The following is a 23,967-nucleotide window of genomic DNA, read 5'->3' as shown; positions in this document are numbered from 1 at the left end:
TTTTCATGGCTTTATTTATGATGCTCTTATGTTTTTCTGATGAGTTGCTATTAAGGTACATCTTCACGTAGTGGTTTTTGGGTGGGTGATTTATACTAGACAAAGGGCACACATTATGACCATGAGTTACTACAGTTTGAATGAATCACTACTGCACATTCAATCAGATTATAGGTCTTAGAATGAAATGTTGTTCTGTTTATTTATAAAGCCATATCTGCAGTAAAAACACCTAAATAAGAATATTAGGAGACAAACAGACAGTGTTATAACTTAAGTGCATAAGCATTATTTGTGGTAATATAACATTTTTCTATTTTACTGTCATTGTATTGTTGCTTTTAGCATGTGAGAAGTTGTTTCACAACAATTTAGCTCCTCTTTACAACAGCTGAAATGCAGTAAGATATATAATGTCTGGTTTTATAGAAATGCATGACAGGTACAGGATAGAAGCATCTATACAATGTTTTAATTAATAAAAAAAATAAAATAGTCTAGTACTACTTTAAAACTTAAACTTAAAATGTCAAGTTTTATGTTGCAACAAAACATTACACAGATATCAGTGATCATAGCTGTGAGCATAGAAAAGAGACATCAATAACATAATGTTTATGTAGCGTTGCCAACTCTGGGTGTGCACTGTACCTTGTTGTGTACTGTATCCTTTGTCATTGTGTCCTTACAAAAATTATAACAGGATAATCACATCTTGAAATAATTTAAGTGTACCTCCTCTATGTGTTCAGCTCCACACTAAACATCTTACCCAAATAAACAAAACCAGGATGGAAAATCAGACATTTAAATCATAATTCATTGATCATGTTTACCCTTAGTTATCACATGATAAGTACAATCTAACTCACATGAACCTCTACAATTGTTGTATCGTTCACTTTTCAGTGGAATTTCTCTGAATAAACCGCTATGAATAAATATTGTGCCACTTGCAACTCAATTCATCCACTCGATAAAAAATTTATCCATTGTTTGGGAAACTCCAACTCTTCTGTCCACCTTTTATTGTTAGACAAATTGAAGTGTGCACTGGGAGGGAGGCCAGCGGTAAACACAGAGAATCTATTTAGCCATCCCATTCCAGGGCTGAGAGGAGAGCTGGGCCCTTCAAAGGCAGAGGCAACAATGTGAGTGACATCAGGTCATCCTGCCTCCTCACAGTCACCTGGCTGATAGAATTGTTCTGGGGGGAGATAGGAGGGGCCTGTGAAGCACAGCTTTTTTGTCATTGCCATATCTTATGATTGATGGCTCCATGGCCGCAGTGAATCTGCCCTTTTTAAATAATTTATGTTGCCCATCGCTATGGACAAGTAGCTTATAACCGGGTTGTTATTTTTCCATTGACTAGAGAGATCAATACTTTAAAGACATGACATAGCCACTAATGAACTCCTTAAATGGCTCCACTGGAGTGCAAAACAATTGTGGTGTTTACTCAAAGCAAAGAGTGAAAACAGTTTACTGCACTGCATTGTAAAATCATACTTTATTGGATACACTGTAAACAAAAAGACACTTTCTGTACAAAAAGGTGCAGGCCAGAGTTGGGGTCAGTTCCCTTTGAATTCAACACATAAATAGAAACTGTAATCCAGATGCAATATTTTGTACGACTGTAGGCAGTGTTATTCTAGAGACAGATATTTTGTGTTACACATTTTAAGTTGTTTGTCTGTACTCATCGCTGCCCATCCTACCCAGGACACTCTTGAAAAAGATTTTTAATCTCAGTGAGGTTTTGCTGGCTAAATAAAGGTTAAATAAATAATAAATAAATAAATAAATATGACAGATCCTCAGTTGTTTTTTTATATACAAGAATATTATGATGAATATTGTTGTAATAAAATGTGATAGTAATCCACATCTTGATATACAGAGCCAGTCAAAAGTTTGGACACGCTTTCTGAGGAACTGTGTCCAAACTTCTGACTGGTGACCTAAAAGTGATTTTGTTCAAATCCTGATAGAGGACAAAAAAAAGTTAGGACTGATTGCTGGGCTGCTTTAGTGGAGTGCATTAGATTGTATAGGTTTATCTAATAAGCTGATAACTCAGTGTAGAGCGCTAGGATAAGCAGCGTAATTCCCTAAAATAGTCCAGTAGAGTTATGTGTTGTAAATCAAGAGGCCCTTGTTCATTCTGCCTCGAACAAAGTGACAAATTAGCTGAACAATAGTGTTTGAATTCTTATTAAAGTTGATTAATTCATATCATTAGTTAATCGCACAACAGCTCATAAAATATAGAAAATTAATTTCTTTACTGTGATTAATACATGAAACACTTGAATTAACATCAATAAATCAATTTGTGAATCAATTACATTATCATGTTTAAATACAGAGCTAATAGTGTACATTAACTAGTGGTGCAGAAGTGATCATATATCATTTGGCATTCCAAAGAGGAAGAGCAGAGGAGCATCCTTAAATGATCAACGATGAAACAGATCCAACTCTGACCTTAACAGGTCCCAATACATTTTGCATGACGCTGTTACTGTGAAATGAGGGTAAGTTATCTACCACCAGAATTCAATGTAAACCATGCTTCCTTTAATCTCAGATTTATTATATAGGTCTGATTACACTCTTCCTATCAAATAAGATACAATTAGCTACTTAACATGGAAGTGATGTGAGAATAAGTTATGTTACATGCAAATACTGTAAGTATGGGAGGATTGAATTGTGTTGAATTGTAAACACAGATCCAAGTGCATCTCATTGAAAATGTTCACATTCAGCCAGTTTTCCTGTATACATTACAGTACAAGTTGAAATTTTTTTTGCATATATGTTAAGCACACTGTAGTCGAAGCAGAGACACTTCAGACTCAAGACACTTCATCCAATTTAGTACTAGGAAATTGCCTTGTATAGGTGACTGCCTGCTCCAGTATGAACAAGCCAGGTATGAAAAGCATGTCAAGGCTTCTTTCTGGTTGCACCGCAGACAGCCACAGACATTGCCGCTCCGTTACAGGGCTGCTGCACAGAGGTGTGAGGGGTCCTCTCAGCCAGCTGTTGTGTGGATCAGTCAACAGAGTTAACGTGACACTCTGTGGAGAATTACACTTCCACAACCACAAGCTTTGGGCCTATATGGTCTCGCTAATAAACCTGGACCTTGTAATGGCTGTCTGATCACTCAAACGTACGAGCGGTAGCAACGAGAGGACAAGGAAATGTCATCCAACATGGATAGAAAATGTACCTCCGCCTTTGTTTAAGGTTCATGTGGGCTGAGTTTGATTGGATTCTGTGTTTGTGCCAGAGCTTGCCTTTTTACATGTTATACGGGTTTGAGTGTTTTTTTAACCACTTGGCCTATTTAGGAACCCGGGTTCTCTGATATAGACTGAGTTTATGAATGAAGCTATACTATATCTTGCACTGCCTGTACCTGATCTGAGGGACAGTACATTGAGTTGCATAAATAATGACTCAAAAGCAAAAGCCTGAAAGAACATTTACAGACCATTGTTTTTAACTACAGACATAAATGGATCAATAAGCGATAAGGTTGGCAATATTTTTATTTTTTTTTCTCATCAAATCCCATGAAATGACCAAAACAAAAAGCTTGTCTGTGGCTCTGAGCCCCAAACCCATTCATTGCTACTGAAGACATGAAGCTTTAAAATGGGTTACAAATATATACACACATTTTGAAAAAGCTATATATTTTCCTAAAACAGTTAGGCTCTGTAGTTTTTGAAAACGTTAGACAGGAGTAAATATTGGGGACTGTTATCAGCTACAGATTTGGGGCGCTAGAGAGTAGTTACAAGAGCAACACAGTGCAAAATAAACTACAGTGTCCAAGTTTATTATAACGAATACGCTATAGTGAGGCTGTCCTCCCAAGAAAAACAAGAGTATTAGCTGTTTCAGCAAGGCCAAAAACTACAAAAGTTTGCATTCAAGTGACAAAGCCATCTAGCAGCCATAGGAATTATGACTCTTATCCACTGGGGGCAAAAGAGGAAACAGTGTGACGTTATTCTGGAGCAATAAAGTTCAAAGAAGGAGGAGGTCAGGGCACATGGTTGGGTCAACAGAACATCTGACTTTAACACAGGAGACTGCAGTTTGTTTCCTGTCTCTTACCGACAATCAACATTGGTTACTTTTAACCATGACCGAGGCTGTTCCCCAACTGTAACCAAGTTGGCAAATATCCCATAATGAAGTAGTATTTTCAACTCAAACCACGATATTTCTCCAGCATTAAACACTAAACCTTGTGCCTAAACCTAAACAAACCTGAACCATAGTGTTTCCAGATCATAAAATCCTTATAAAGGCTTTGTCATCCTGCGGATAGATCAGGAAGCACTTAAATGTGTTGTTCTGGAGGCCGTTGACCAACCACTGAATTTGGAGGACTTACTGTACATCAGGCTACTTGTTAGTGGGATAAATTCATTGCTTATTTTGATCTTTTAATGGGATTTATTGACAGTAAGAAGACTTATCCTTTAGATGTCCTTATGGTTAGTCTGTGGTTAGTATATGTCTTTTGTGACATGATATCATGTACTTGTCACCTATATCTGACATTGAGACCTATCATGATGACATATGATCAATAATGCAACAACCTATTATTTGCATATTACTAATATATGTTCCTTGTGCCGATTACTTTTAATTTTACGTGCTATTGAGTCTATTGTATTGAGACTATTGTACTCTTTTGTTAAAGTGGACTAATCATGAGCTACTTATAATCTTCAGGGCCAATTCAAATGCTACAAACAAAACAATTGTCTTTGCTATACATCTAACAGCCAGTGGCTGCTGGTATCTTCTTCAATAGCTCTTCCCATTGACTCAACTGATGTATTTTATCATGCTCAAAAAGACACACTTACAAATGCATTATCAAAATGCTTACCAACTTGAAACAATACATTACTATGGAGGGGATTGAATTAATTCCTTCTCTTGCACCAAGAACTGCTTGATGCCTCATAAGATAATTTGCCATGTAATTCTTTTCACCTACACAGATGCACTGCCATAGAGCACATGCTTTTTTCTAACCCTGATAACAACTGTTAATTCATCAAGAGTAAATAAAATGTTAAGTTGGGAAGGGACATTAATTATCACATTCATCTGCTTGCTGTTTCCAAACTGGGCTATAATGAAATGTGCTGTAATAGAGATTGCTCTTGGGGAGGCAAGCCGTTTATGAATCGCTAGAGGTGCAGCAGCTGCCTTCCCCCTTGAGAGATAGAAATTTATGCCGTATACCCCGCTGATTGTTGAGAAGGTAAAGAACCAATAGCAGCATGTTCAGAGGTTTAATTTAAAGTGTGTTTCTCACTAGGCTGCTCACAACACTTAATTAAACTCTGCTGTTTTGGCAATGACAAATGCTGTGGTGCAGGAGGAAGCTGGGCTGCTGTGACTGAGAGGCTTTTGTAATTTCTTTCATGTGCAGCGATGGCCAGATCCAGGTCAGAAACTGTAGAATTAAAGAACTAAACAAGATTTAGACACGGGGAATGGGAGAGCAAGGGGGTGGGTGGTTACAGTCATTTCTTTCTCAGGAATACATCTATTTTTCTCTCTTTTTTTTATGTCCTCTTTCTCATTTTTTGGAAAGTTTTGGCATAGATTTATGAGGGTTGAGCTTCTGAGCCTGGTTTTCTACGCTTATTGCCTTTTACACTGACGTTTCCTAAGGCATGTGTCTGCTTGATGGAGACTTCAACATTTTACTGAAAGGTATGATGAATAAAATGAATAGTAAGTTCCTGCACAGAATATTGTTCCTATTATTTCATAACAGTCTGGTCTTTCTATTAAGTCTCTAAGCATGACTATTGATTTACCAAACCATATTTTCATCAAAGACAGCAGTAAGTTTAAAATATGGATGTGGGAAATTTAACTTCAGAGGTCCAGCACACAAAAACATCAACCTCAGAGCAGTCAACAAACTGACAGGGAGTGACTAATAGCCTTTTTTCAGGGTAAAAATCCAATTCATGCCAAACAAAAATCTTATTTTGTTTCTGTAATGGTATGACTGTATTACAGTGCATTTCATGAGATCCATTTAAAGGTGGAGCCAATCTAGCACACATCCACTGCACAGCCCGGCCTGCTGCTGTTATGAAGTCGCAGAACTCTGGTTATACTACCAGGAAATAACCACAAAGATGCCTGCGAGGCACAAACAGGAGCTGGAGCATTTCATTCAATAATGTAATCCATACTTTTAAGTAAAAGATCTCAATTCTTATGTCCCTTTTTATTACTTGACTGAATGGTGCCACATATAATTTTTGTGTCACATGTCAATCTTTTTGCACACAGTTTTATCGCAATTGTATAGTAAGTGGTAATTTTACTGGCTGTGTAGCCAAGGAAACAATAAAAGCATAGAGCAACTAAGTCTGTGTTCAATTTGAAACAGTGTTGGCTACTACACAGTTACTGCCATCATTTAAACTATTTTGTATGAAGTACACGACTCTAAGGATTACGTTTGATTTTATGTAATCTTTTACCAAATTTTAAACATTTTAAGTTGCCATATCATCAAATATATACCAAATCTTAAGCATTTATAAGCTACAAATTGGCAAATCTGTAGCTTATTAACAAATCTACTTCCTGTCATATGATTGTGCTATTTATAATTTAATTAAGGGGGCACTGTTGGCCATTCACATTGCACTACTGATAGTCCAATTGTGAACATGGATCAATGTAATGCATTAACACTTGGAAAATTATACCGTCATTAAAATGTGTAAAAATGTTATTTCCATCAGCTCATTATGAAATTAAGCAGGAAGTTCCCCAAAATTTTTTTTAAAAAAAAAGCTAATCCAGAGCATTAAATAATAAAAGAAAGAATACACATGTATAGAAAAATAGCATTGTATTTATCCTGTTTTATATAGGGGATGCAAACAGCTCCATATGTATTTTGGTGTTCTGTAAATGCCAGAGAGACACAGCAGCATCCGTTGGAGTTAACAGTGCAGCACTTTTGTGTTCAGTAGCACAAATCATTAATCATGAGGCCGGCCATATTCTTGTAGTGCCTGTGCTTTCATTACTGGGCCTAATTAAACAGTTCTGTGAACTGGAATCTCAGATTCCTCTGTTACAGATTATCATTAATTATGGTGAAAGTGCTCAGAGATGTTGGACTCAATTATATTCTGCTCAACCCTGGCAGCGGGGTGATTCATTGTTCTGAGCACTCCACAGCCGTACTGTCTCTGCTTATCACCAACCTCCACTTTTGTAAATTGGGCTCTGCCAGCCAACAAACTAAGAATTATGTGCTGCTTTTTTCATTACAAACATGTTGGAGGAGCACAGACCAATTAAGGGTGGGATATTTTGTGTGGAGTGATGAGGCAGGCATTGGTGCAGGGAGATGGGGGTTGGATGGGGGGGTTCTATGGGAATGAGCTCACCATGCTGAAGTTGTGGCTTTATTACCATGTGTGGTGCAGCCCTCCACCAGGTCTATGACTGATTATGCTCAGCATATTTCCTCAATATCCCAAAGCTCTCAGTATTGTAACGGTAAAATTAGAATTTTGACTTAATATTATATTGATATTTCTGTGCAGGTACACAGATTTCCATTCTCCTGGAGGTTTAAATGGAGATTTCTATTATACTAGCAGCTATGAGTGCCCGTATTGCTTAGAGGAAAAGTGTTAACTTTTCATAATATTTGTGTATGACAAGCAAGTTTTCATGCAGCTGAACAATGTCAATATTATTTCTATGGTCTTATGTAGGTTACGTAGAGGTCTATGATCGAAACAGTGTGTGAATGAGATTATTGGCCACCTTTTTTTAGGGTCAGAGAATCGAGAGGAAAATCTGAATCAAAGAGAAGCAGAAGTTCCAATGGTAAGCTTAGGCCTTAGCGGTTTGCACAATTTCATATGCCACAGTAGGTAGTGATTTTAATATATATGAAAATCAGCCGGAGCTGTGTGCATGTGTCTCTTATAATATCACCGGTGGGAGATTTTCACTGCCTTACAAAGCAGGACTGTTTTTGTTTCCCCTCACTACAGTGTTGTCTCTCTCTATCTATCTCTGTCTCAGTTCTACTGCTTTCAAGAATTAATGTCTTGCAGTAAAATGGATACAAGTGAGAAACAAAACAAAGCAAAATTTAAGATGTCAAAATTTTATTTTACAATATCTTTGTTTCTCTCATAGTTCCTTAAACTATGGTTGGCCTAATCCCATAATTCCCCTCGCAAAGGAGCAAGGAGAAATGGGATTTTTCCTTCTAGTGACATAGCAGCAGCTCATTGAAAATGTAATACACTACTTCCAAGTCACAGGTCAGCTGGCAATCTGAATTTTAAAAGGACTGTGAATAATATTCTGTTTTATTTTGAAAATGAACTTTGTGGCCTCCATCATGAATCCAATATATGTCTTAATCTTCTGGGCTCTTGAAGCCCACAGCTCTGGAAGAAGGCCTTTGACTCCTGAACCTAATAAGGAAATCACTTGTTTTCTCATCCGTCTTCCCATTCTTATAGAGGCTGACACAAAACAGTCCTTTATTTGAAAGGTAATTGATGAAGCATAAAATGTGTTATATAATACTGAGGCTTTTCCTCACTTTTCCTACATACAGTACATTAAACAATTATGTTATGCCAGAGCCCTAAAGCACTAACAAAAAAACATTGAATGATAATGATAATAATAGTTATCATTATTTATTTTTTGGTTCAGAGTTGCCTGTCTGTTCTATGCATTCTGTGCACAGTGTATTGTAGAGATGAGAAGATTAACATCTGAGCATCTATTGTTATTCTGAACTGAACATGGCTGACAGTGGCAGTGAATTTAAGCGTTAATTACGCACTAACCTTTTCAGAATGGATATTTAGACACGCTGTGTCCTACAACTCTGAATGTTCAGGAAATGAAAACATCCAATGACCAATCAGTATCTACTCACATTAGCATAGTCTTTTAAAGCCCAATGCCCCAAAACATGCCACTGAAATCTTCTCCTATTTATCTTAAAATAGCCACTTAACTTTGACTGACACTAATTCTTGTTACATGAAACTGTAGAAACCCCTTCATTTCCCCCTTCTGTCTTTGTCAGAAAATTACAAAAGACAGAGTTTGTGATGTACCCAGTGTGCAAATTCCTTTATTCTGTCAGATTACAGCATTTAATATGACGTAGTGCGGCATTCTGGCCTCACATGCCTGCCAGATAGAAGGGACCTGTCAGCAGCAGAGGAGAGCAGTGCAGATCATCACTCTGACTGATCCACAGGCCCAGAGACTGTCATCTCCTCCGACTGTACAAGTCAACACAAATAAAAGTGAGGAAGCAAAAGCCATAATGGCTGGGAGAGATCCAGGCTCATTGTGGCCATTACTTTTATTCAAACCTTACAGATGACATGATGTGAAAAATGAGCCTGTCTAGTCGGGTGCCCATTAGTGAGTGAGCACATTATCTCCCCTTTTTCACATTGAATCTCCTCCCTGCATGCAGTGGCAGATGCTCCTGAGGAGTCACTCACTTTTATGGGGTTTTGACTGCCATACTCTTTTAAATACAGGTGCCTGCACCAGGCAGAGATGACGTATGGCTGTCAGTGCTCTTTACCTCACTGACAGATGCTTTCAGTGGATCACTCCTTAAACCTTCTGTCTAAAACTAAGGGGGACAGCTAACCTCTTTGCTCACAGAGCAGACAAGCATGTATCAAATTGATTATCACAGCAAGGGGGGTGATTTCTAAAAAATTCTATTACCGGAAAATTACAGTGCAATTTACTTAAGAACAGTCTAAAGGCAATCATTAAATACAGTTCCTCCAAATTCTTAAGAGTGATACTACACTGAAAACTTCTAACTTTCTAAGAGTGAAACTACTCTGAAAACTTCTAAATTTATGATGAAAATAAAAAATAATGTTCATATACTACTGTATATGAACATTATAAAAAGTTATTTTTCCTGAAGCTTTGGTGTTAACAAACATTATGTCTGGGGCCCTTTTCTCACACCCCTAATAGTTGTTAAAACACCTCCCCCAGCTGATGAAGGAAAATCAATTACTTTGTCAAATCACTGTGTTCCAGTCACATTGTTGTGGCTGCAACTGACATAACGAACAAGTGCTTCCTCCGTGCTTCGTTCATTTATCTAGACTGCAAGAAGTTCACATAAGAAAAATCTACTTATATAGAGACATTTCAACAAAGATTTTCACACCCACACTTACATCCTGGCACATTCACACATAAATGAAGCATAACAAATTCACAAGCACTGTGGCTTAAGCTTGTCATCACTTTTTTTAAATTATTGGTGAATAAATACAGTGGGACTTCAGTTTAGTCCTTTGCCAACAACATAGTCTGATCACCAACGAGACTGGAAATGCATGAAACATACATGCTATACATGAGGGATTGGGCTGAGAGGAAAACCAACACTGACATATAAATCAGAAAATTGATACATGTATATATAGCCCTTTCCTCCACCAGTGTGCCACAGTTAACAAATATTCAACAGCATGGAAACCCCGAAGGAAGGTCGAGCCTATTTGAAAATAACATATCCGTTATTCTACAATAGGAAATAAATCTGGATATAGTGCTACCGAGCAAAGCTCAGAGGTTGTGGTCAGTGGCAGGGAGTCCTGGCTTCTTTCAGGCATGAGTATGAACCAGAGCCGCTTGGTTCAATCTAATCTCTGACAAGAAACAACAAGCCTTTGGGACACCCCTGCGGTCCACCTCTATGCTGCACAACATCATAAGCAGCTCAACTCAGGGGGTTAGATCTACTGTAGCTGTCAGGGGAGAAATATGTTTCCATTTTACAACTTCAGTGGCAGAGAAGACCATACAAATGCTCCTCTATTTCCCTCACTATTGCTCACTCCTTTGAATCTCTCTCCTCTCTCCTCTGCTCCTGTCAGTTTTCCCTCAGTACACACACACTCAAGGGGTTCCCTGGTGACTGCGTCCCATTACTGTCTTGAGACTGGTGCACAACAGAGCTGCAGCGCCAGTGTCCCAATGATACCACTCAGATCCCCACTTTCCCAAGTCAAGCAGTGTGAAAACTAGATTTGGCTGTTGAAGCCCCAGCATAGCGCTGGATTCAACAATTTAACTCTGATTTAAGATCCAACATAAAGATACTGATTTGATGTAAAAACATTCAGTTCTTTAACAACGCAAATTAGTGAGTACAAAACACCTCCACAATTTTGATTAAAAAAGTCACCATGACAGTCAACTTTCAGTTCAGCAGTAATTCCACAATGTTCTTGCAAAGCAAAGTTTACTAAAAATGCTAAGTCAGTTTTGTTTAACATAAATTATAGGTTAGGTATCATTTTCAGTGATATAATTAACAGAGTTTGGCTTCTGTAGATCAAAAACACATTTAGTTCATCATACTTCAAAATATACTCCTGTTTGAGGCTAATATTAGCTTATCGCAGATATATTGGTATAGGCACAGCCTATATGTTAGCCAAGACGTAACAAGATATTGCAGTACAAAAATTCTGAGGATATGTTTGAGGTCATTTAGGAATATATTAATATAGTTTGTTCACCACAGAGCACATATTTATTTTTCAACTGTAGAATATCCCGTTCGTAACATATCTGGGTAAATGGACCTTTGACAGCAACAGAAAACATAGATTACAGATTAGAATTAGAATTAATTAGATTAGATTTACATGTTATCTACTGTTTACCTGTGTATATTAAAATGACCAGTCAATCCATTTGAAAGTGATAACAGGTGACAGTCCCGTGTTTTTAATTTTTTGTGGTGGGGCATAATTAGTCAATTTCAACTGGGAAACTGAAAACTGGGAAACTTTTCTGAAAGTGCCAATGTATCTGACTGGGTGCTTCATAATATGGAAATACTTGAAAATTTAGCAAATAGGAACGCCTCACATCAACCAAAGCCCATCACTCATGGTGATTAAACCCAAATTTAATGGATATAGTTATATGTGGTCAATACACAGTACTTTTAACTCTCAATCATACAACTGTCTTGAGTTGTCTGATGACATGAAAACTTGCAAGTCATAAACACAGGAATCTTACCCATCTTTACCATCAATCCCATGACATGAACGTGGCATTAAAGAGATACTGTAGATTGTTCACATGGCTCCAGCACAGTCTGTTTGCACTGTCAGTGTTTATCCAAATATACTAAGTTACTATGATTCCACAAGGATCTCAGGCATGATTGTGCTAATCACCTGACACACCTGATTTCCCGATTTATTCTCTCCATTCATCTTGAGCAAATGTAGCGACAGCTTGCAATCTGTTTGTTTTGAGTTGTCAAAAAGGAAGCAAAGGCATGTATCAACATGGAATGAATGCTACTGCAAGATGTCACCAGCTGCACATGATATGATGAATTACAATCATATGTTAATCAGCCGGAGTTGCAGTAATGGGTTGTTTACACGGCGTTCCATCACAAACCTTCTTGGACTGTTTTCTCATATACAGATACGGATTCTTGAACAGACAGGAGTATACTACCATTTGCAGATTTAAGGTTTTTTTGGTTGTTTGTCTTCCAGCAGCATAGAACAAAAAAATGTATTTATAAAATAAAAAATGTTTTCAAAGAAACATTAACAGAGTTTGTTCATGCATTTATAATTACTTTATTTAAATCAGTCTGCCTGTTTTTGTTGTTGTTGTGACACAATCTCTGTAAGGTTGCAAAGACTGCATGACAATATGAAAACCCAGTACTGTTTTCATCCTTCATCACTCACTGTATTTCTCCCCGACATGCATGCAAAACCATATAATGTGCATGTGTGTGGGCGTGTGTGTGTCTGTTGTGGAAGGTTGACCACAGCGCAAACAGCAGTGGGTCCAGCAGCAAGGTCAATACTAGCATAAGTACCTTTTTATTTCCCTAGCCACTCACAGTGTTAGATCCTGCAAACTGTGTTTGTCCTGCAAACTTACTAATGACTGCTTCAATAATGTTTTAGATATCCATAGGTCGGTGAAGGATCTAGCAGGTATTTACAGTAATTAACTGACACTTATATTAGAATACATACATGATCAAAAGCCTATTAGCTAGATAAAAGGGATTTGAGATAACAAAATCAATATTTAGGTTTAAAGAGTCTGTGATGCTGTCATGCTTCTCTACTGGCCTGGTATTCTTCATGAAATTTGAATGAATTGAAGTTTTCATTTCATTTCAAAAAGCTATATATTTATTTTGGAGTTTTTCCACCTTACAGTAAATTCATTAGAGAACATTTGAAATATGAGAACATGTAAAATAATCACACTGAAGTTAAGTGCAAACTCTTTAAATGTGATAAACAAAAACATAAATAACTCATTTTGTTATTTATTAAAATCTAGGAATCAGTCATTTGGACAACAGGATGTCGTAAAATGTAATACAACAGGATTTTATCACAACAGGATTAAAGGCAAAGAAGATAAACAACAGTAATAAAATATTGTCCTGACCGAATGCTTCAGCTAAAAAACAAAACAAAACAAAACAAAAAAAACACAAGTGTGATTTATCCAAAAGTCAAGCAACACAAGAAACAACACATTTCCTGACACCTTTGGCAGCACTGCATCCTCTCTGACCGGTGCAACACATCCCTCCACAGTTATCTCAAACATAGTTTTACTTAACTTGAGGACTTGATTAAGGCTGCTCAATGAAAATAACCATATCCTCATAGGGATTTATTAAATAAGTGGAACTGCAAACAAGGAAATATTTTTATGAAATTAGAAATGGCAATATAACTAAAGTAAGTATTACAATATATGAAATATGTGCAAGGAGGCTACAGTGCGTAAGTAAATGAGAATCAAGAGTAAATAGAAACATCACAAGCACAGACACACTTATAAACTATACTACAACTAAATTGCTTCCACACTCCATAGGCTCAATATGCGATTTAAAAGAGCCTGGCGGTGGCAATATTCCTCTGATATGGTGTTTAGTTTTAATAGGAACCCTCAGCTCAAATATGAGCTGACAAACATGGCAAGACAAACACAGTCTCTCTCCGGCAATGAAATATACACTATCAAATAGACCTGTACCTTTTTGAATCCGCTGTGTGGGTGAAACTAAAGCGCAGAACAAACACCATTCTGATATGGCTTTGAGGGTGATAACAGCGTCTGACAGGGCGGAGAGAGCAGGCTTTGGGCTCGGTGCGAAAACACAACCTGTGATTGACATGATTCCCTGGCCTTAGAGAAGTTTACCTTTTAATAAGAGCTCAGAGAGGCCCTCTCAACAACCTAGTCTAGGCGCTCGCCGACAGCAGGCGACGGCTGGGGAGGTGTGTGTGTGGGTTATTTGTGTGCATGCACGCGTGTGTACTGATGCACAAGTGTGAATGTGCATGTGTGTGTCTGTGCCCACTTGTAGCAGATTTCAATCAAGGATTTCAGCCATGCCCAAATATCCCTTCTCTTTTTGGCCGAGTTGTTTGAAGAAAATGAGTGGATTCAGGATCAAGAGCCTTTCTGGAGGAATTTAAGTCTGTTTGAGGATTATGACTTCTTCATCCTGTACAAAGCCTGCAGAGAGAGCTATATGCTAGCCCTTGGAGGCCAGGCTTACCAATGCATTCCAAACGGCGATATAGAAGTGATAAAACCCAGGAGAGACATCACAGTTTTGGACAAAGATCTTCAAAATAAATAGGGAAGTTGAAAACTTTCCAATTTTACTCTAGAAGAATAATTCTTTTATGGTGTAAAATGCATAATCAAACAATGGTCTTGTAATAATAAAAGGATACAGGATACAAAAAAGTGGTAAGTGTAGAAAGCCTTTTCTCCCAACCTCACATAATACCTGTGGAAGTGTTGCTCTTTGTGATATTCTGCAAACATTTCTCTGCACTTCCAACTCATGAGCTCTTGTTTCTGCCATTGCTTGTTTCCTTGAGTCAAACAAACTGCTACAGAAGCCATAACTTCTCTCATTTGACTTATGAATTATAATTAGCACACATCTCCTGCCAGCTGTGATCAGCATCCTTAGGTTTCAAACAGGGTTTTCTATATTGACAACATGTCTGATCAGTTTCTGAGAGATGTCACCACTCACCTAGCCTTCATTGGAAAGCCGAAATGAAGGTGACGGCCGCTCCACGGAACCTTCATTAGTTACACAGCTGGTGAGTGAACAGCGTCAGCACAGCCAGCGAGGTCTGGATCATCTCTGATGGGGCCTCTGCTAAAATCTGTCATTATTTACCCCTTTAACAGCGTAAACTGAAAGACAAACAAGAAATCAATAGAAAATGAGGACAAATTACTATAAGTGCCAATATTTAAGACAGCTGAAATAAAGGGCTCTCAGCCTTTAATAGATTCTTTCCATTAACCCTCAAGCAGAGGGTTTGTCAATTGCTGATAAGACCATTAGTTAGTTGTTGATAACGCAATTTGGTATCATTATAACTCTAAATATAATAAATGGAGGTTGTTCAACAAATAAGATCAACATCCACCAATTACAGTGGCTTTTTTTTTACAGAATGATTTTATTTTGGCCCTCCCATTTGACACCCACTGTTCAACTTCTGTAACCCTCTATCATTAAGTTTTAAAGCATAGGTTCAAAGTTTTTCAAATCTGACAATAGTCGGGTGCCCATATGTACACTAAAACAGTTTTTTCTTGTGTTGTAATTGTTCCTCCTGTTCATACTGGCCATTAAGAGATCCCTTTCCTGATGTTCTTGCAATGTAAGTGATAAGGAAAAAATTCACAATCCTCTTTCTGTTCAAAAATACATTTCAAACTGTATCTAAAGTTAATATGAGTTGGACAAATCAAGTGAGTATCTTCTAAAGTTACAGTGTTTCTAGTGCAAAATTCCTTTTTATGTTACTATTTCCTCCATAGCTGGTGAACACAGAAACACTGTCCGGGGAAACACAAAGAGGAGACTTTGTGCCAAATAAACTAATCGGAAGATATTCATTTGGTTTGTCTGACTCAGATTGTTGAAGCCTCATATCAACTTCAGATAAACTTTAGAATACATTTTTACACAGTAGGAGGACTGTGGATTTTGTCACCCATCACTTACATTGGATGCACTTTAAGTACGAACAGGAGGAATGATTCCAGCAAGCAACAACTGTTTCAATGTGCATATGGGCACCTGACTACTGTTTTACAACAGACTTTAGAAAAATTGCAAACCTATCCTTTAAACACATATAGTGCATGTAATGTAATGTAAGTGGGTCTGTAAGCTAAATATGCAAGAAACAATTAGCCCTCAGACACCAAATTATCTAAGACCATTTGCATAACAGACTAGGAGCATTTAACCTTTTCTTAACTAGTTGGAAATCTCCTGTCAAGAATTATGAATATCACTGATAACTTCATCATATTGTTTAGCATTTGAAAGTATTATAAAAATGACTAAATGCCTAGATAGAGAGATAAAGGGAGGTTATGCAACATACTATGGTAGACAACACATTAATTCAACACTCGCAAAGATGCAGACATACTGATCTCAGCAATCTCCCAACAGTATGCGAGTCTCAAGAGTGCCAGCTTTGTTGAGAAGGTTACGGGACTTTGTCTGACCCCAGAGCAGTGTGACTCTTGGAACTGTGGCTCCGCTGTACTTCACACTTACATCTTTTGTTCTTGATCAAGTGCACCAACTCCCATACGGAATGCAGCCAAACTGACCAAATGAGATTATCATCCCGCGCAAAGGAAGCTATGAACGAGCAATGGAGGGGAAGTAGCATCTCCTACAGACAGAAGCAGCAGGGGACGGACTAACTATAGCCACATCAATGACTAACTCTCACAGCAAGGACACCTCCCTTCACTTTGAAAAGAAAATAAATTAAACAACAAAGGGAGACACTGACATTCACTGCCTTTCAGTTTACTGCACCAAATAACTGGCCGTGCAGCACAGGACCATTGTTGAATTCAGCGGCCAGTAAGACAACAGTGAAATGAAGAAGCATTTTGAGAACAAAGTTTTTTCCCAGTAGGAATGATGATTGCTATATGGATTCCTAGATGAAGGGGAAAAAAAAGTTACCTCATCTACTGGCCTAATATGGTCATTCCAGCACAGGAGGAGACCCATCTTTGTACTTCTTCATGCATTACACACACAATCAATAATGGAAAAAAATACACTGCGAAAGGCCTTAGTCGCACTGCCTACAAGCGGCATTGATAAATGATTTTGTGCCAGTTATGACAGCAAGGTGCATGCAGTGAAGAGAGTGGAAGGCCTTTTTAATAGTGCAAGGAGAGAATTAAATCAAACCCAGGAGGGCCTCCACTGGAAAGGAGAGATGCTGCATCTCTCTGCTCTAAATCACAGCTCTACTTAAGCCCAGCCCTCTCTTTCCCCATTTTTCTACATTATCAGAGGAAACCTGTCACTGCTGTCTATGGGAAAGTTTACAAATCATGATTTATCAGAGAGAGAATCTCTAAACACCTGTGTGAGAAAATAAGCATCCCCTGCATTATAGGCCAAAAAGTTTTTTTAGTTTTCCTTTGAGTAAACAAAGTATTTAACATATTGTACATATATTTGTATGTAGATTTTTATCCAGTGCATGGATTTCGGTGAATGCATTCAATTTGAAAAATGCTGATTAAAAACAGTAATAATTGCTATTTTGACCATGGCCTCTGTGTACGAATGTAATTCAGGTGCAAACAATGTACCTATGTACCTCAATGTAAAACCCTGTAGGACATAGCTCCTTATTATCCCAGGGTGGGAAAACTAAAAAGGGGACTTAAAAAAGGAGTGAAAAGTTTCCAAAGGTCAAAAATTAATCAAACTTATTACCTGTGAGAGAAGGATCCTGGTTGCTGCTAACTCGTTTAGCAGATTTTTAATCTCTATTTTCTTTTCAAAGGGCTGGAGATTCCCAAAGGAGCAGACGTCCATGACTCCTCATTTACAACTGGATAAATGAATCATAATGATCTTCTTAGGCCTGCTGGAGACACAAACATTGCAGTTTTTAAATAGCGACCTCTTTTATTTATCTATACAAACATCACTATTTCATACAGTCCTCAGTTAAATATTGCATATCTTATTTTTAAACATGTGACTTAATGTCTCAAGAACCCCTAAACCACAACCCAGTTTCTAGCCACTTTGTGCAGTACAAACAGGCAAAGCCACACCAGCTGGGGAGAGAAAATCCTTCTTATTGGCCACCAAGGCCAGTTGCTACCACTTTATCCAGTAAATACTGCAGAAGAAAGCGACAGAGCGAAAGCTGCACGAGGAGAAGAAGTGAACCCAGGGTGAGGTGCACTCAGTTTACTGCCTTGTCTGTGTTCCTAATGCTGAACTTTCTCCAGGGAAGAGCTTCTTATACGTAAAGGAAACACGCTAATGACAGACAGGCAGATGGTTGGATACATAAGCCTGAATAAGCACAGAGCTTTTCATGTATTGGAAATATATTAGACAATCATTACTGCAAATATCTTAAAAACACTTAGCTGTCAATGGGGAACAGTGTGTACATACATGTTGCTGAGTGGAGACTGATAGTAAAACCAAGTATATAATTAATATTACATCTGTGAAAATATGTGATTCAACAAAAACAGCAACAGATAAAATACACACTGAATAGTGTTCTCTACAATGTACAGTACATGTGCATTTAACATTAGCAAGATTTAACATGTTAACATCATTTGCAAAAATGTTTAACATTAATGCATTTTTATTTTAAATATTGTTCTCTTAATATTTCAATGTCATATTTTATATTTCCATACAGTACTGATTTAAAATAGGAAGCTATAATTAATTTATTCTAAAAACAGGATCAGTGAAAACAGTTTTCTCACGAGGAAAAAGATTCAAGACACCATTATGAGTAATTTCTCATGCATAAATAGCTATGAGCCTAATTTGAGCTGATTTGGGTTGTTAGGTTTACAGCTTAAACATGCCAAATGTTTGACAATTAAATCTTGACTGTCCAAAGAAATGTTAAGACATCATTACATATAGTAAAACCCTCTATTTGGCAACATTGTAAACTGGTCACTGAATCTGATAAAATCTACAGAAATAATTAAACTATTACCCGCTTCCCATCATAAAAGGAGTTTTTTAAAATTATTTTAATGTTTTCATTTAACAGTTAAAATCAATCCTTGATGCAAAATAATTCAGATTTGTTTTAACATTTACAACATAACAGTAAACTGCATTTTAACATATTACTGTCAGCCTGGACATAAAAAAATATTTGTATAAATTGTATTATTATTAAAATATTAGTTAAACTGGAGTTGCATGTTTCCTACAAGAAAAAAAAAAATCATAAAAAACAAGAAAACCGTTAATGCTCTAAGGGAAGTCCAGGCTGTAAATGTGCACAATATTCCACATTATATACATGTCATTTCAGAGTGCACTCCAAGTGACGCAGTGTCAAATCTGTGTGACAGATTTAGGTGAATGCTGGTGAAGGGAGCCCTGCGTGGGGAGAGCGGCTTAGGGCTAACTCATGCAGCCAGTACAAGATCTCCAGCAGGCAGAAAGGAGCCCTGCTCACCGCGGAGCCGCTGCCTGTCCAGCCCACCAACACTGACAGCCAAGCAAGAACCTGACACCATTGCCATCTTCTGACTATATTCACACGAGTCTTTGTGTCAGCTTCTTGGGCCTATTCTAACTAAGGAAGCTTTGCATTTAGTGAGAGAAAGAAGACAAAACAAGGGGAAATTTTTAGAATTCTACAAGCACCAGAGTCAAGTGTACTCTGCAAATTAAAATAAAAAAAAAAACATAAAAATAAGAACATATAAAATAATCTGGAAACAGATTTGGTTCATTAAACTTAATGGTATACAAAGAATGAAGTGATGAGAACTGAGACGTTGTGTGAGACACAGTATGTGGAGGTTTCATATGTAGAGCTGATATTTTTCTTTATTTCTAATGTAATGTCTCCCTCTTTTGGCGGATGCGGTAGAATGAAGGCACAAGACTTAATAATAATCATGAGTAGTAACAATCCTCTATGGATGATAAGTCCAAAACATGAAGATTTTGCATTATACCAGAATTTCTTTTGGATTGAAACCTGTTCAAAACTGTTCATCTGGCGTTTGAAATGAGTATTTTCATGTACAGTAATATTTCAGATTTCTGTCAAAAAAACTGAATTTAAACATTTCATTGTCACTTGAAGTCTCTGGAACATAATGGCATTTTAATTTAACATCCAATAAGATGTTATAAATGTCTTTATTTGGATCATGTTTGGTTGAACTAAACTTTAAACTATAATGTCACTGAGAGCAGGATGCTGGGAAGTTCACTCTCAAGTCTGGGAGCTCCCTGACATCTAGTGGACAAAATCCAGACTGCTTCAGGAGGCCATTAAATTTCTTTATAAGATTGAATAACTATGTTTTATGCATAATTTGGGTGCACAGACCCTTTAATCCTTTGATCCTACAGCATTCACAAGCTAACAGTCATTTACCAATAGCAGCATATGGATTTATGAATCTAGTTCGAGACCAGAAGTCTTCAAAAACAGACAACTTTACTACCGATTACCTCATTAAAATTTCTTAAAATTACTTCTGCTCCTTCTCTCTTACTGGAAAATAGAAGAAACATGCAAAATATTGTTTATTTCAAAAGTTTAAGTGCTGGACACGAGATATCTCCTACATAACTAACATCCAACTAAAGTAACAAGAAGTACACACACTGAGCGGAGGAGGACTTCACATTTATCAATGGCTGTAGATACCGTAGGTCTGTACCATCTTCTGTATAACCAGGTGTGCCACTCTGATTAAGCATAGATTACATTGTCATATATTTACATTATATTATTCGGAGAAAACCAGGAATAATTGACACATATTAATAGGACAACTTGGCTCAAAACCAGCCATTGGGAGAAAACAAATGGAACTTACATTTTTAATATCAGTTGGCAAAATAAGAGAAACAGAGACCACCAGAGATGAGCATCTCTGACTAACTCAACAATAACATTTGATTCTATCAGGGCTGAGTAATGCTTGAAATGTTTCCAGTTTTGTGTTGTAATATCTGAGTTTTGGCATACCACTACAAAAATTATACTTTTTCGATACCTTATTTTGAGGAATATAAACTTATTTTTCTACAAAACCCTGTTTTTGTTTAACAAAAGACGGCAAGCTTCTTAAATGTTAAATGTTACCTAAATAAAAGCAGTTGTAATCAGCAGTATAAGAATGGGAAAAATCACAATTTAAATCAATAACACTCCGAAGTATAAAAGATGAGGAGTGTGAATGTGACCACACATTTGATGCAAGCTTTCGGTACTTGGGGCAACAAACTGTACACATTTCAGTCAATATCACTAAAGTATTGAGGACTGATAGTCAGCCCCTATACACAGACACAAAGGTAGTATTTATTACAGAGCTTCTGTGCTTGATAGGTTCATATTTATACTGTACAGATGTAGCTTTTATTCTGTCCACGTTCCTTAGCAGACATAAACTAATTTTGGACTGTGCCAGAAATCTGTTTTCCAATCTGTTTGCAATATACTATGGTCAGTAGTGTTTAATACAACACTCCACTAGGTCCAGCAGCACCAAGACTGACAGTCTGCCAGGATCAATATTTAAATCAATATACAAACAGCTTCAGTGTTGTGGGGCCAAATCCAAAATTTGAAATTTTGAAAGTAATTGTTTGAGGCCAAGAACTTGTTAAGTAGAAGTAGCTTTCATATGAGCCAGTAATTGTTAATTACTGAGTCATCCAGGTTACAGGCTTAATAAATGTAAATTTCACAGCCTTTGAAAAATTAACCTGAGAGAAAGGAGCCAAGTTTTTTGCTGCCAAGCAATTACAAACATTTTTTTAAAAGCGAACAGGCACAGTATCAAGGCAGCAGGTGAAGGTCTTGGATACGATGCAGCTTCATCAAGAGTTTTGTAGGCAGTGGAATTTAAGTGTGTCATGTTTGCCTAATCAGTTCAAGCTGAATATTTAGGTTACAGGGAAGGCTTAGTTATTCAATAAGGAAGTACTGATGGATTGTTGAACTGTGTCTGTAAATTAGACAGCAAGTCATACATGTCTTATTGAAAAAAAACAGGGGCTACTGGCACTAGAAAGTGGCAAATATATGAATCAATTCTTACCCTTTTTTAAAATTTTTCAAATCTATTGTAATACAATACTCACATGCACAATGTACATTGAAAGAGTTAATCATCATTACTCCTGTTCATACTGGCTGTGAAGTGATCCTTGCGTGACTCAAATTTAAGAGATGGGGGACAAGCTGTTTTTGTTTCATGTTAAAGTGCATGTTTAAGTTCAGCTGAAGCTAATATGTGGCATCAGCAGTCTGAGTTACACAAATCAAATGGGTATGTTCCAAAATTAGTCTTTTTAGTGTGCAATTCCCTCTTTATGGGTTTTTTCTTTTCTTTGCTGCAGTGAAGGGATAGTAACACAAAGAGAGAATTTCATACTCAAAAGACTGTAACTTAATACCCACTTGATGTGGAGACTGCTCAAGCCTCATAATGAAGATTAGTGCAAGTTCAAGCAGGAAGAATATCTATTACTAACTCATTCATCTTATTCCCCCCTCTCTCTCTCCCCCACTTCTCCTGCTATCATATCAGCTGATTAGGGTTGTTAACTCTTTTAGTAAGATTCTGCTACAGTCTCTATCAGCCTATCGTGTCTTAGCTGTCAAACTTTAAATCTGTTCTTCTCTCTGTTGGTGTCAACTGTCATTTCAGTGTGAATCGTTGCAACCCTCCTCCACCCCATTCACCTCCACTTCATCACGTCCGTGCCCCGTCTGAGCTCACCAGAAGCCCATTCCTCTTCTCATCATCCAGATCTCAGCATTTCCTTCATTCATCACAACCACCAGTGTCTAGACTCCATTGGGGGATATCCTACTCTACGCTAGGCTTCACTTCCACCTATATAAATAAGATGACATCACGATGGGATCTAATTGCCAAAGACGTCTTCACATTTCTTCATTAAGAGCATGTTCAATAAAATAATAGTCACTTAAAAAATTAAGTCTCTCCTGACTGAATTAGCATCGGCTGAACTTTGGAATGCATTTTTGAATGAAACAAAAAATGCTTATATCCAGTATGGAAAGGAGAAATGACAATCCAACAACCCAAAAGAGTCAAAAAATGACTCTTTCAACATACATATGGGCATGTACTTTAAGTTGAATGGTGTATTTAAACCGACTTTTAAAAAAGTCAAGTACATTTGCTCCGATAACATTTGGAAAGCCTAGAACACACAGGGCTAACCTGAAGTTAGCCGCTTGGCCAGCGGAAGTCTCTAGTGCGGATGCTCTGTGGGCAGAGCATGCACAGTATGTGTTCATCCGGCCAACACGGGAATGTCACCCCTGACACCAGATTTAAAAACTCTGTATACTGTGAAATACAGAGATTTACCTGGCAGCGATAGGCTTAATCAGCAATGTGTGAACTCCTTTGGCAAGGGCTTGAATGTGAAGGACATTGTTGAACTACTGTTTTTAAGGTCAATCGGTTTCTGTAAAAGATGATAAACTGGCAATGTTTGAAAAACACAGACGGTCATTTAAAAACACTTACCACTTTTCTGATGGCATTTTCAGAATCCTAAAATATTCTTGCAACCATCTGGATAAAAAAATATTCTGTCCGCTGCACGATAACGAAAGATTTTTAATCTGTTTATCCAGTACTCTGTTTGCTATCCAGGAAGCCGGCAGACTGCCATCTTCAGAAACAAAGCCAGGACTTGGGAAACGGGCTAAA

General features: G+C 37.5%; 1 protein-coding gene across 7 annotated transcripts in view; it reads right to left on the bottom strand.

Moving 5' to 3' along the window:
- Positions 1-23,967, bottom strand: part of LOC137192607 (glycerol-3-phosphate dehydrogenase, mitochondrial-like) — a 124,725-nt gene that overhangs the window by 99,396 nt on the left and 1,362 nt on the right. For all 7 annotated transcript variants that reach the window (XR_010930593.1, XR_010930598.1, XR_010930591.1 and 4 more), the window contains exons 2-3: positions 17,957-18,110; positions 15,206-15,372 (exon numbers count right to left, since the gene is read on the bottom strand). The gene's annotated coding sequence lies outside the window, so the exon portion shown is untranslated. The remainder of the gene's footprint in view (positions 1-15,205; positions 15,373-17,956; positions 18,111-23,967) is intronic.

This window comes from Thunnus thynnus, chromosome 11 (assembly GCF_963924715.1).
Source record: "Thunnus thynnus chromosome 11, fThuThy2.1, whole genome shotgun sequence".
Taxonomy (NCBI): domain Eukaryota; kingdom Metazoa; phylum Chordata; class Actinopteri; order Scombriformes; family Scombridae; genus Thunnus; species Thunnus thynnus.
The sequence above is the reverse complement of the archived record's forward strand: the minus strand, read 5'-3'. Positions and strand labels throughout refer to the sequence as shown.